Source organism: Protopterus annectens, chromosome 12.part0 (genome assembly GCF_019279795.1).
Source record: "Protopterus annectens isolate FY-2018-M chromosome 12.part0, PAN1.0, whole genome shotgun sequence".
Lineage (NCBI taxonomy): Eukaryota > Metazoa > Chordata > Ceratodontiformes > Protopteridae > Protopterus > Protopterus annectens.
The window spans coordinates 1069920406-1069932905 of NC_056746.1; positions in this window are offsets into that span (position 1 = coordinate 1069920406).

A 12500-nucleotide genomic window follows, 5' to 3' on the forward strand; every position below is an offset into this window, starting at 1 on the left:
CTTATTATGCAGTAATACAAGAAGTTAAACACACACATGATCTGAGCATAGTGCTAACAGAGCCATATTAAAATGTCAGACTTAAACAGAAAACAAATGAGGAGTACAATTTTTTGTGTGTTTTTTTTTTTCAATAAAAGCAGTTTTCACTCTTATTTGTTCAGTGACATAAACTTCATTGGAAGTAGCTTCACTGAAATAACAGGAATCCCAGTAACCCATATAGCGTGTCTTAAATTGGAGCTCAGAAGCCTCCACAGCATACAAAGCACACAATACATGCACATGACCCATATACCCCACACCATTTCACATGCCCCCCAGACCAAGCCCCCACACATTTAATACTCACGCAATAAATAAAGCTTATCTCCCTCATCTATATATTCCCTTGTCCCTATACATTCTGTTATCAGATGCAGATAAAATAAATATAGCATCTTTTCCTCTTTTCATTCTTTTATCAAAAGCAGGTAAAAAGAAATTTGGCCTCTTTTCTGCTGTAAGCAATATCTGGTAGTGCATGATGTCATATCTATATATTAGACTATGCTTGTTCATAGCCAACACTATCCATACTGTTGTTGGCTCCTATAATATTGCTAAAGGAAAACTTTTAAAACACAAATCCTTAAACCCTTGGCATGACGTTCCTAGAACCTTCTCTCTAACTCACAGTAAAAATGGAGGTGAAAAAGTATACTCCAACATTCAATTACAATTTAATCAAGCACAGACCTGATAGTCCAAGGTTTTGTAGCTTTTAACACCATTTACTGATGAAATATCATGTACAACTAAAGCATCATGTGCCACAACCCAGATTGTTTCCTACATTTGTCCATTTAGTTTTACCCCCCCCCCTCCCTGTCTACACAATTATTTCTAGGCAGAGCTCTCAGGAAACCTAAAATATGAATTTGGTTCTTTTATCAACTCCAGTTCATTTACATAAAAAAACCACTGGTGCAGCTCATGCCTTGAATAAAACAAATTTACAAAAGAAGTTGTAACATTTCTAGAATATATATTTTGTGGTACCACCTACAACTTTTTGTAGCTGACTACAAGGTTGCTGCATCTAGGAAGAACTTCCTCTTCATAGTGACTTCCATAAACAAAAATACCTTTTGATGAATTGCACAAAATCTGCAAGCATGATTTTCAATTTCTCAGAGGTGACTGCATGTCCATCCTGCTACTCTGACTCCAAAAGTCGCCTAGGCTGCTATACTGAACCAGGGTCACAGTCAAGGTTTTAGCTATCTATGCCAATGAATCTGGCTGTTTAAAAATAAAAAAGTATATCAATTATTGTTGCAAAAGGAGTAGCAAAAGCATAAATATTAGAGCTGCAGAAAAATCCACATCTTTGTTTTGCAATGTCCATTCAGACCCTAAAAAATTAACTCTTTCTCATTCGTATGTTACTCATGTCTCATTTCCAGACTTCACATGAAAGTGCTACTAGGATGATCACTTTACCCAACTGTTTCATGTGATTTCAAAACAGTAATGAACTAAAGGATGTGAATGGTCATGTAAGGTCCACCCTTTCACCTTCAAGTTATTTACAGTCTTTTACTTAGTGATGAATCCAACGCTCAGGTCAACATCAGCTGGCTGTACACCACTAGGACCCTTATTTCTATATGGACTGTACTCAGAATGTAGTCACTCCACACTGAGAGTCATACTTCCTCTATCGATTTTCCCCAGGACACCATCTTGTTAGTTAGGTCACTCACTGACAGCCTGCAGGAAGCTGCATCATTATTCATATCAGCATCCCTCATAGATCTCATTGCCTGCAATAACTCACACATTGCAGTAGTGCAGGGAACAAACTGAACACATTGTCAAATTGGACACATTACCATCTGATGTATTAGTTTCCACAGGCAACAGTATTTATGCAGGCAACTCAGACCACAAAAGATACTTTGGAAATTTCACAGCTGCTTTATTCACCACACCATTCTAGGGACTCATGTCCAGCAGTGCAAACAAACCAGTAGCTCCCCCTGAAAGCCAAATGAAAATCAAATGTGCCATCGTGATAAGAGAAGTGCTTAAATATTGTCTGTTGTAGTATTTATATCAACTAATATTCCAGGTTAATTCCTACACTTCTGCTTAAAATCCAATTCACTTTATAACTGGGTGACCGTAGCTATTAAATTATTCCCTTACTTCAGTCTTGCTAATGGTTGCTTCATGATTACCTCCTTTTGTCAGACAATTAAAACAAGCACACAGTAAAAAACATTCATACTAAAAGGCAAGCCAAATGTTTTTTTTATCTTTTAGTTGCATAAGAATATAATATAAACATTCCTTGAGTAATTAGGATGGCAGACTGAACAAGTTGCTATTGTTCTTAATGGGCATCAGTGGAAAATGAGAAAATAGTACATCTTGACCTGAATTACACAACTGAAAGATAATCTCCTTTATCATATTTCACTGCGTCAGCAAATATGCTTTGCCCTTTTTACAGTGATTATTTTGTTTGTTTAACATAAACCACAGATCTTCAGCTTTGTTTTCTGAAGTGATAATACTAATGAAGACTTTTAAAAAAAGCATTTTTTCTTGTTAAAAATATAGTTTTGAAGAATATGTCATTTTGATGCAGAGTCAGAACAAAAATCTCTTAGATTTGATTTTCTTCAGCTTAAAGTAATTCTCCCACAAGATACATAGACGGAGAGAAGTGGAATATATTCATAATATGCGCAGAAATGCAGTTTTACATGTCATTATATTACACTTTTGCACATTGCAACAACTATAATCTGAGGTTTCTGAAGGAAAAGTTGCACCATAATCTGCTTTCACATTCTGAGCAAGGAACAATGCATCTAACGTGTCTCCAGTTCAATATAATGGAGTTGGGGAGACAGCAGTAAAAATACATTTGATCAATAGTAACAATAAATCTCATTGCAAAGTGCCATACTACCTAAGTGGTAATTATTTAATACCTTCACTGGCATTAGAAAAAAATATAATTTTTCATTGTGAAATTTGCGCTTTTCCAGAATCCTGTATCCAAACAATCCCACTGTGGAGGACAAGGAGAGGGACACTGAAAACAGCCAGGTCAGAAAAATAAATTCCATACAGTTCTACCTGTGTGCTCTCATAGCCTGGGACTCAGCCATTTTCAGAAGTATGCTAAAGAATAAACATTTCTGTAGTCCTTTTTTGCCTGTATCATAGAGGGATATTTTATAGGAAACCTATACTGCTGCTCTTATAAAATTCCATCTGGGATCATTTGGGAATGACAGCTTGCAAACAGGCTTTTCTGGTTTAGAAGTTATAAAGAATCATGAGAAAAGGCAGAATTGAGTAAATATCTGTTTGCCATGATATTCAAAGCATAGCACATGAGTTTCTTGTAATTATTTATAAATGTTATGCTTATACACTATACCTGTTGATTTGAAGACAAATTTAAACTGCAACATACACTTCATAGAAGAGGACTCTGGCTTACCCAAGTCTCTCTATTCTCCTCCCAACCGAACAAGCTCTCAACCTTTATTTTATTTAATTTTTATTTTATTTTATGTATATAATTTTATTTGTATTTGTTTATTGGGATATAGCACTCTCAGTGCTGTCTGGCTAAGTGACTTGCTCAGAGTCACACAGTTAGGCAACGGGGGCCAAGGTAATTAAACTAAAAGCATTTGATGTAGTCTGTCGTAACTTTAAACTATCCTTTTACTTTGTGTCATGAAAATTGCCATTCTTTAGGCTTTACATGCATTGGTTGTAAAATGCAGAATCATTTTTAGCTCAGGCGTTCTATTTTTATCAAGAAATAACACTACACAGAACAGATCCCTTTCTGATAAAGCTTACTTGCAAAAATATATATTAACAGTTAATCACTGAAACATTTCTTTGTCTCTCTCCCATCTCTGGTTTGTGTATCTGTGCTAAGTGAAGGAATTTGTTCTTTGCATTTTTTTGTTTTTGCACTTGATTTTATTCTTTATTATAAGAGGTCTAGGGTGAAAGTGGTCCCTTGTCAATTCATATCACATACTTCTTAAAATAAAATAATTACAAATAACCAATGTAAATGAATAAGGTATTACAGGACAGTAAAACATCTGGACAAACTGCTGCAGGTTTGTTGATAGATTAGTTTAAAATGGACATAATTTTTAGTCTTATTAACATAAAAAGTAAAGTTATTCATGGCAGGATCAAGATAAGAGCACAATGGGCCAGACTGAGCAAACTTTTTCACATTGCAGTAAGTGAATTTATGTGATGAGTGACCATGTGCAGGGTGTGTGCAATTCAGAGACTCATGTACCACTAACGGGGAATGTCAAACAGCAGGGTCAGGTTTGGTAATGGTGATATAGCAACATTAGAATTAGCTGCTTGGTGTATGCAAATGAGGCAAAACAAGAGTGTGGATAAATTCATAAACATATGAAAGCCACATATTGCAGCTGTGCAGACTGTATAATTGAACTTGGATGAATGTTTTCATTCATGTTAAGGGATATGCTAAACAATGTTAAGGGCAGATGCAGCATTAGTGCATGTATATCTGAAAGGTAGTGCATGTTGGTGACACCTCCAGAGGAGCTGTGCTATCCAGCTGTGCTTAACATTTCATGGACTTCATGACACTGACATTGTGAACTGGTGCCATGTGGATAGGACATTATGCAAGGCATTGTGGATATATGTTGAGCTAGTCTGCAGCCTCATGGGATTCACAAAATTCCTATTCCAGTAGATAGTAAAGTATGTGTGGCATTACATATGTTAGCTACAGGAACATGTCAGTGACCTACTGGGGACACAGAGGGGGCATTTCAGGTATCTGCCACAAGAATTCTCCATCAGTTCCTTGATGCTGTGCTTCAGCATGTGGGGGGGCATATATGGCTCCTGCCATAGCAGAGAGGAGAGAAGCAACATCATAGGTTCATAGGTTCACAGGCTCATAGGTTCATAGGTTCATAGGTGTGTACTAGGCTAATGGCCCTGGAACCTTTACAAGCCTAGCCCATAGGATTACCCTGGCATTGGGCCATCCAACCTTAGTTCCCAGTGCCTCTGTCGAGTAGAGCCACTGGAGTGATCCCTGGGGTGAATTTTCTATTTCCCATCCATTCATCAAGATTTCTCTTGAAGAGGGCTAATGAGGTGCTCTGTTTGACATGTATGGGAAGTCTATTCCATAGCATGAGCAGTCTCTGAGTTATGAACCTGTCCCTTCAGCATGTTCTGTTGAATGTGGTAATGAGGTTGAGGTCTCTGGAGCATGTGGTGCAGAGGGATTGGGATTTCTTTAGCATTTAGTCAGTAAAAAAAAATACTTTAATCCAGTTGAACAAGTCTCAAACATGTTCAATGTATGTTTCTTTACTGTCTTTTAGAGTAAGGCATACTGCATATTATAACCACCTAGAAAGTTTCAAATGCTTGGTCTTTATTTTAACTCAGGGTTGAAACATAGTTTTTTTAACTAACAAATCAATGCAATGTATATTTACAAATATTTATTTTGTATTTTTAAAAAAAAATTTCTGTGTTTAATGTTTGGGGGGGGTGGGATGTATGTAACAAAAGGAATAGCTCCTTTAAAGCGCTGATTAACAGCATTTTTTAAATTAATAGAAAGATCATTAAGTTATATAAGGCACCTGTTGTAACAAGATGGTGTCACTTGAGAAAGCTCAGAATTTTCTGAGCGAAAGCGCTTGTGTGTTTGAGACTTGTTCAACTGGATTAAAGTATTTAGCTTTTACTGACTAACTGCTGGCTGTTCTGCTTCCTGGTTTTTGGTTTGGTTACTTCCTGGTTTTGCGTACATTCTGGTTATTGGATTTCTTTAGCATTTCTAACAGAGCTGGGTCAAACATGGCTTTGTAAGTCATGCAGAAATCACCTCTTAATAGGCAATATGAGCTAGAGAATAGTTGGAGATTTTTTGAGTCTCCATATAGGACAAGTGTTTAAGGCCTAGGATCCTCTTTGTGAGGTACTTTTGTGGCATCCAGAAAAACAATGAGCCAGCAAACTGTGACCTGTAAAAAATGTTATTAGTTAAAGCGGCATAAAAACAAGTAACCAGACTGGATTTGGCTATTAAGAAACATAGCCTTCATCAGTGTAAACATAAAAAATCAAATGCTACTGTTTAAATACATGCATCAACATCCTCATTGGTTCATTTTAGAATTGCTTATTAAGACTAGGTGGAAATAATCCACCTAGCTTTATAATCCATTTTTTCTCCTTAGAATCTAGAATGGAATGCCAACCTGTTTTGTTTAATTTGTTACCCTTTACCACGTCAATGATCATAAAAGTAAATTTGGCTGATTTATGTGACATACAATATTTATATAATGCATTGTTGGATTTTTTATTCTTGATATTACTTACATGCTCAGAGATTCTCAGCCTGAGTGGACGAGATGTTTGACCAATATAGAAAGAACTGCAGGTGCGTGTGGCAAAATATACAAGCCAGTCACTGCTACAGTTAGCAACAAATTTTATGTCATACACCATGCCACAGTTTTTGCTCGTAAACTGTTTAGACTTAGATATTTTATCACAGTTTATACAATGGCCACATGGGAAACATCCAATCAAAGGTTCACCTGTCAGGGTGGTTTGTGTTAATTGAGACCAGCTGTTGTCATGGGAATGTTTGTAATGGTTAAAACAGGATGCCACATTTTTCCCCTTACGTAATGAAAACAGACATCTATCCGGCAACATATTCACTAACTCCTGGTCACACTGTAATATGTTCCAATGTCTATGTATGCTATTGATAAGTACATCTGAATTCCTTGCATATGTGGTAACAAATCTAATGGGTTGTAAATTATGTTCATCCCGTGATTTGTAAGTTAAGAGATCCTCCCTATTTAATGTATTTGCCCAGTTGCTGGCCCGCAGAACATGTCCCATATAATATCCCCTTGACCTAAATCTCCTGGTCAAATCCTGTCTATGTTCTTGAAAAGTGGGTTCTTGAGAGCAAATATGCCTCATTCGTATGAATTGTGATTTGGAGATATTCCTTGTTATATGGGGAGGATGAAAGCTGGATGCATGGAGGATGGTGTTAAATTGAGGATAATTCCTAAAAACCTGCGTACTTAAAGTATGGTCAGGTAATCTATTAATCAGCACATCAAGGAAGGTAATGGTATCTACATGATGGTTAACTGTAAAATGTAGACCCCATTTGTTGTCATTCAAATAGGATATGAATTCCAACAGATGATCCATATCTGCCCTCCATACCATCCAGCAATCATCCAAATAGCGCCTCCAAATGTCAATTTCATCCAAGAAAATATTGAGGCTGCTGTCATAAAATATTTGTTCAACAATAAATGCCATGAATAGGTTAGCATAAATAAGGGCAAAAGATGCCCCCATAGCTGTACCCTTGGTTTGCCAATAGCAAGTACTTTTGTGGCCTCTCCAGTTGTTGCAGGTGTCTAGTGAGGTACATGCTAAATGGGGCATTGTACTCAATGATTGGTCTAATGAGGGAAGAGTAGAAGGAGACAATGACCTCTTTCTTCCTGGATGCAAAGCCCTTAGTAATGAGATGTGCCACATAGAAGGACTGTCTGACCACAGTGGCAATGTGGTGGTCAAAAGAGAAGTTGCTATCAACCTGTGTTCCCAGATCTCTTATAATACCTTCTGTATTCAGTGGACTACCATCGATGTGGTAATTCATGGAAACTTAGTTTTTCCCAAAGGGGATGATGACACATTTTTTTGGCATTGAACTTAAGGCCATGGTTCTGACACCAGTCGTTGGTCTCAGTGAGGCCATTCTATAGGATGTCAACATCACTTGGGGAGTTCATAATAGCTCCCAACTTGCAATCGTCTGCAAACTTTGTCAACCAGAGTACCTTCATGTTGGCCTGGACTTCAGAGAAGTAGATACCAAACAGGAGAGGACCCAGGACTGAACCCTGAGGGACTCCACTTGGGACTAGTCAGCAGTCTGACTTGGAGTCGACTACTTTCATACTGTGGGTTCTATCTGTGAGCCAGTTTGCAACCCACCTAGTGATATAGGGGTTGAGGCCTAGCTTAGTGAGCTTTCCATGATTCTGAGTGGGGAATGGTATCAAAGACATTGGCCAGATCAAGGTAGGCTGTATGAACCACCTTGCCTTCATCCACAGCTCTGGTGACTGACTCAAAGAATCAATCAGAATTCTATGACACAGCCAGTTTCTTTGAGGTACAGGGAGCCATAAACTGTACCCACATTGAAATAAAGGCCCCACCTGGTGAACTGGGTTGGAGATATGTGAACTGCAAAAGTTATCATTCCATCATCTGCCAAAATGTCTGTAATTCATGGTGTATCATCTACAATGTGTCTGAAATTCACCTATGTAATTATCATGACTCCCACATATAGCACACCTGTAACCTGTACCAAAATTTTTGTGAGACTTAACTTCCACCAAGTGCCACAGAATCTCAGCTGTTGACATCCACCAGATATCTACAAAATGAAACAGACCAGGGGTACAACCATCCCCACTTGTGAACAAGGGACATTAATGAACAGTATTATAACATACAATACTGGCTTTTAAACACCAGTATTGTATTTGTGCTCAAACCAGAGCACTATAATGCTCTGTGTGGTCTAAATTGTAGCAACTGTTTGCTACAGTTTAAAAGTCAGAAAAAAAATCTCTTTTTAAACTCAAATATGAGCACTGTAGTGATCTGTACAGGCAGGGTATAAACTGTAGCTACTGTTTACTATATTTGTAGCAAGCAGTTTGCTACAATTTATAGGAATATTTTTTTTAGATCTAAAGCTTGAGGGCAGTAGCACTCTATGCAGGCAGGGTATAAACTATAGCAACTGTTTGCTACATTTGTAGCAAGCAGTTTGTTACAGTTTATAATTTATTTATTTATTTCAATAAAAGGGATGAGGGTAGTGGGCAAGGCATAGAAATGGGACTTGAATGGCTGGGCAGGAGGTGGGAGGGTGTGTTGTGCATCTGGGCACCTGGCTGATGTGGCACTAGAAGGAAAGTCTGTTATTTTGTTTTATTTTATTTTTTTTGCTCTTTAATGGAAGTTGTTGGGTGCTGGCACAGGGTGCTGGGTGAGCCAGCTGCATTTCTGTTACTGAACATGTATTTGGGCTGCTAAATGCACACTTACTGTCTGGACTCATCATTCTGTGCCCTGCAGTATGACCCTGGCACTTGTAGAAAAATATAGAATATGCATTGTTACCAAGGGCGCCCGCAGGCAGGTGCAAGGGGGTGCACTTGCACCCCCCTGGAATCCGCTGACAAGTTAATCCTTTGATTTAAAAAAAAAGTTTGTTTTTTTTTTGCCCAGTCACAGGTGTGCTGACATCATTGCGTGACGTTTGCGAGCGGGAACAGTTTAGAGGATCATCGCGCGGGAGCTGAAATGACTTGGAGGACCGTACTGAAGATGGGGCCCTGGCAAGTGAGCGGGAACTGAAACGGACGGAAGATGGGATCCTTGCGAGCGGGAACTGAAATGGACGGAAGATGGGACGCTTTAGTGGAGCGGGAACTGAAACGGGCAGCTTTGGTAAGGTGTGTGTGTGTGTGTGTGTGTGTGTGTGTGTGTGTGTGTGTGTGTGTGTGTGTGTGTGTGTGTGTCACCTGTGCTCCAAATTCATTATAATGACACTTGGAGAAAAACATCAAAGTTTTTGACTACTACTTAGTCTAAGCCATGTTAAACCAGTGTGAATACTATTAATACCATGACATAACCAAAGTAAATTAGTGCCACTTATACCTACTTTCTTAGGCAAGAAATTACTGACCTCCATTTATAAAATTTCAGTATCAGACTTCATATTCTTCAGAAACTGCATGGTAACAAAAGCTTTTATTCTAGCAATTTTTTAAGTGTACAAGATGGATATTTGAAATGCATCCCTGTCTTTGGGACTGTATCCCCCCCCCATTATTGGCTTCATCCAGGTTTTGTGCTAAGGTTGACAGCTATGGTAAGAACTGAATTCACTGAATATGTTTGGGGGCTGTATTCACCCAGTATTGGCTTTGTTCAGGTATTTATTGGCTTCATCCAGGTTTTGTGCTAAGGTTGAGAGCTACGGTAAGAACTGAATTCACTGAATATGTTTGGGGCTATATTCCCCCATTACTGGCTTTGTCCAGGTGTTTTTTGCTAAGAGGTTGAGAGCTATGGTGAGAACTGAATTCACTGAATGTTTGGGGGTTGTATTCACCCATTATTGACTTTGTTCAGGTATTTTGTGCTAAGAGGTTGACAGCTGTGCTATGGTGAGAACTGAATTCACTAAATGGTAGCCATTTAAGTTTCAGTCTTCCTCTTTCACAAAACAGCTGATTTGGCGTAGTGGTATGTTGCTCTGACTGTTTTGCACAGGGTCCCCTGGGTTCAAGACGTGGCAATGAATTGTATGGTGGTAACGCAGCATTTTATTCTACCAACTTTCCAACATTATACAACCAATTTTTAAAATGTGTCCCTGGTTTTTGTCCCCCCCCCCCCAATAAATTTTGGCTTTTTCCAGATTTCTTGTGCTGCAAAGTTCAGAGATACATCTGAGTGTCGAGTAGATTTTATGAGCTGAGAGCTGCAGGGAAACAAAAATTTAGTGCTGCTTATGTTTAGTCTGCTTGCATTGTTAATAGCACAACAGATAGTGTCCTTGCTTTTGATGCTGAAGGCTGTGGGTTCTACTCCCACAATAGGTAGATGCATTGCTGATACTGTACTGTGTTGTAAAGGGGGTGGATGCTGCAGTCCTTTTGTTAAAGATACCTAGTAACTATGAACCTGTTATCAGTTTGCTATCCAGTCCCTATTGCTGTATTACTAGCTTATCATTTTTATTGCATGCAACAAAGGCAATTTATTCTTCAAGGGTAACAGGCACTTTATTTGTAGATTAAACAATGACATATAAAGCAGCAACCTCTTTATTAGTTACAAATTTCTTTAATGTGGATTTTACTACTTCAGAGATTGTGCATATTTTTTACTGATACTGGTGGACTATAGAAGGTTAAGTAGACTTTTTATGATGGAAATGTTCTGAATTGGGCAGTTTTGTCAGTGGTGTATGCATTTTGTTTCATTGTTTACTGGAAAAATGTTCAAAACAATAATTTTAAAATGCCCTCTAACAACTGTACTGTATTGTACAAGGAATATAATGTAATACAGTCAGGAAGGTGTATCAAGGAGCATGTGTATGTTATGTTCGATGGGCCTATGATTTTGAAGACAGCCCAGAGTTAATATTTATATGCCACTGGCAAAATGTATTTTCTTTGAATGTGGGTTTCAATGCTGTTTCAATGCATGTGAGTTTCAAGGGCAGAGAAGTTTTAATGTTAGTCTATTTTCATTGTGAGACTGCATTGCTTTGTTTAACAGATATGTATTAGGGTTTGTGCTGTAAAATGCAAAATAAAACTTTCAAATGAAATCCTAAATCATTGCAGAAGTAAAGCAGTATGCACATTACAGTGTTTATGGTAAATGGGGCAAAATAACCAAGGAATGGGACACTGGAATGGCTGCAGGGGGAGGCTCCATTCGACCATGATTTTGTGAGGGGGGGGGTAGCGAACTCAGACAGCCCCGATTTGAACTATACCTCTCAGTTGTCCATATCTTTGCAGAATGAATAGATATTTGCTTCTTATTTTTGGTTTGTTCCTCATAAAATTTGTGGTTTTCTAGCAAATCATTTAGGAATGAAGTCACTAAATGACACATAGTTTCAGACGTCATAACCTTCAGGAAAAATGCATGCTGATGCAAGACTGTCTTAAGTTTATACAAGAGCAATTTTTAGTAGTGTTTGTATGTTCCCCCAATATATTTGGCCTTGTCCAGATTTCCTGCATTAAGAGGTTGAGAGGTATGTGCAAATCACTGTAGATTAGGAATATCCAAACCTCTCAATTGTCCCCAATTTTGGCTCAAAATGTTGCTCTCCCCTAATAATCCCTCCTCCAAAATGGCAATTTTGGAAGAAAGTGTGGAGGGTTTACAATTGTATATAACTAATGATCAGAGTTATAGATTACTTTTATTTCAGAAATGCATGTAGATGCTCTTATTTTGTTAGCTGCTCAAGTTAACAATGTTAATACTAAAAAGGTGTCCCTTTTTTGACAGGTATTTTTGCATCACATTTTGGTCCGTTTTTCATAAACTTGTGGTTTTCTGGCAAATTAGTGGCAAGTCATTAAAGATTGAAGTTAGAAAATAATGGCAGACATTTGAGTTTCAGATTTTATACCCTTCAGAAAATACGTACTAATGCAAGATCTACTACTGTTCTATTATCTAAGTTAATAAGAGCAATATTTAAAAATTGGCCTTATTTTTGGGCCTGTGTTCTATGTATGGCTTTGTCCAGATTTCTTGCACTGAAGTTGAGAGGTATG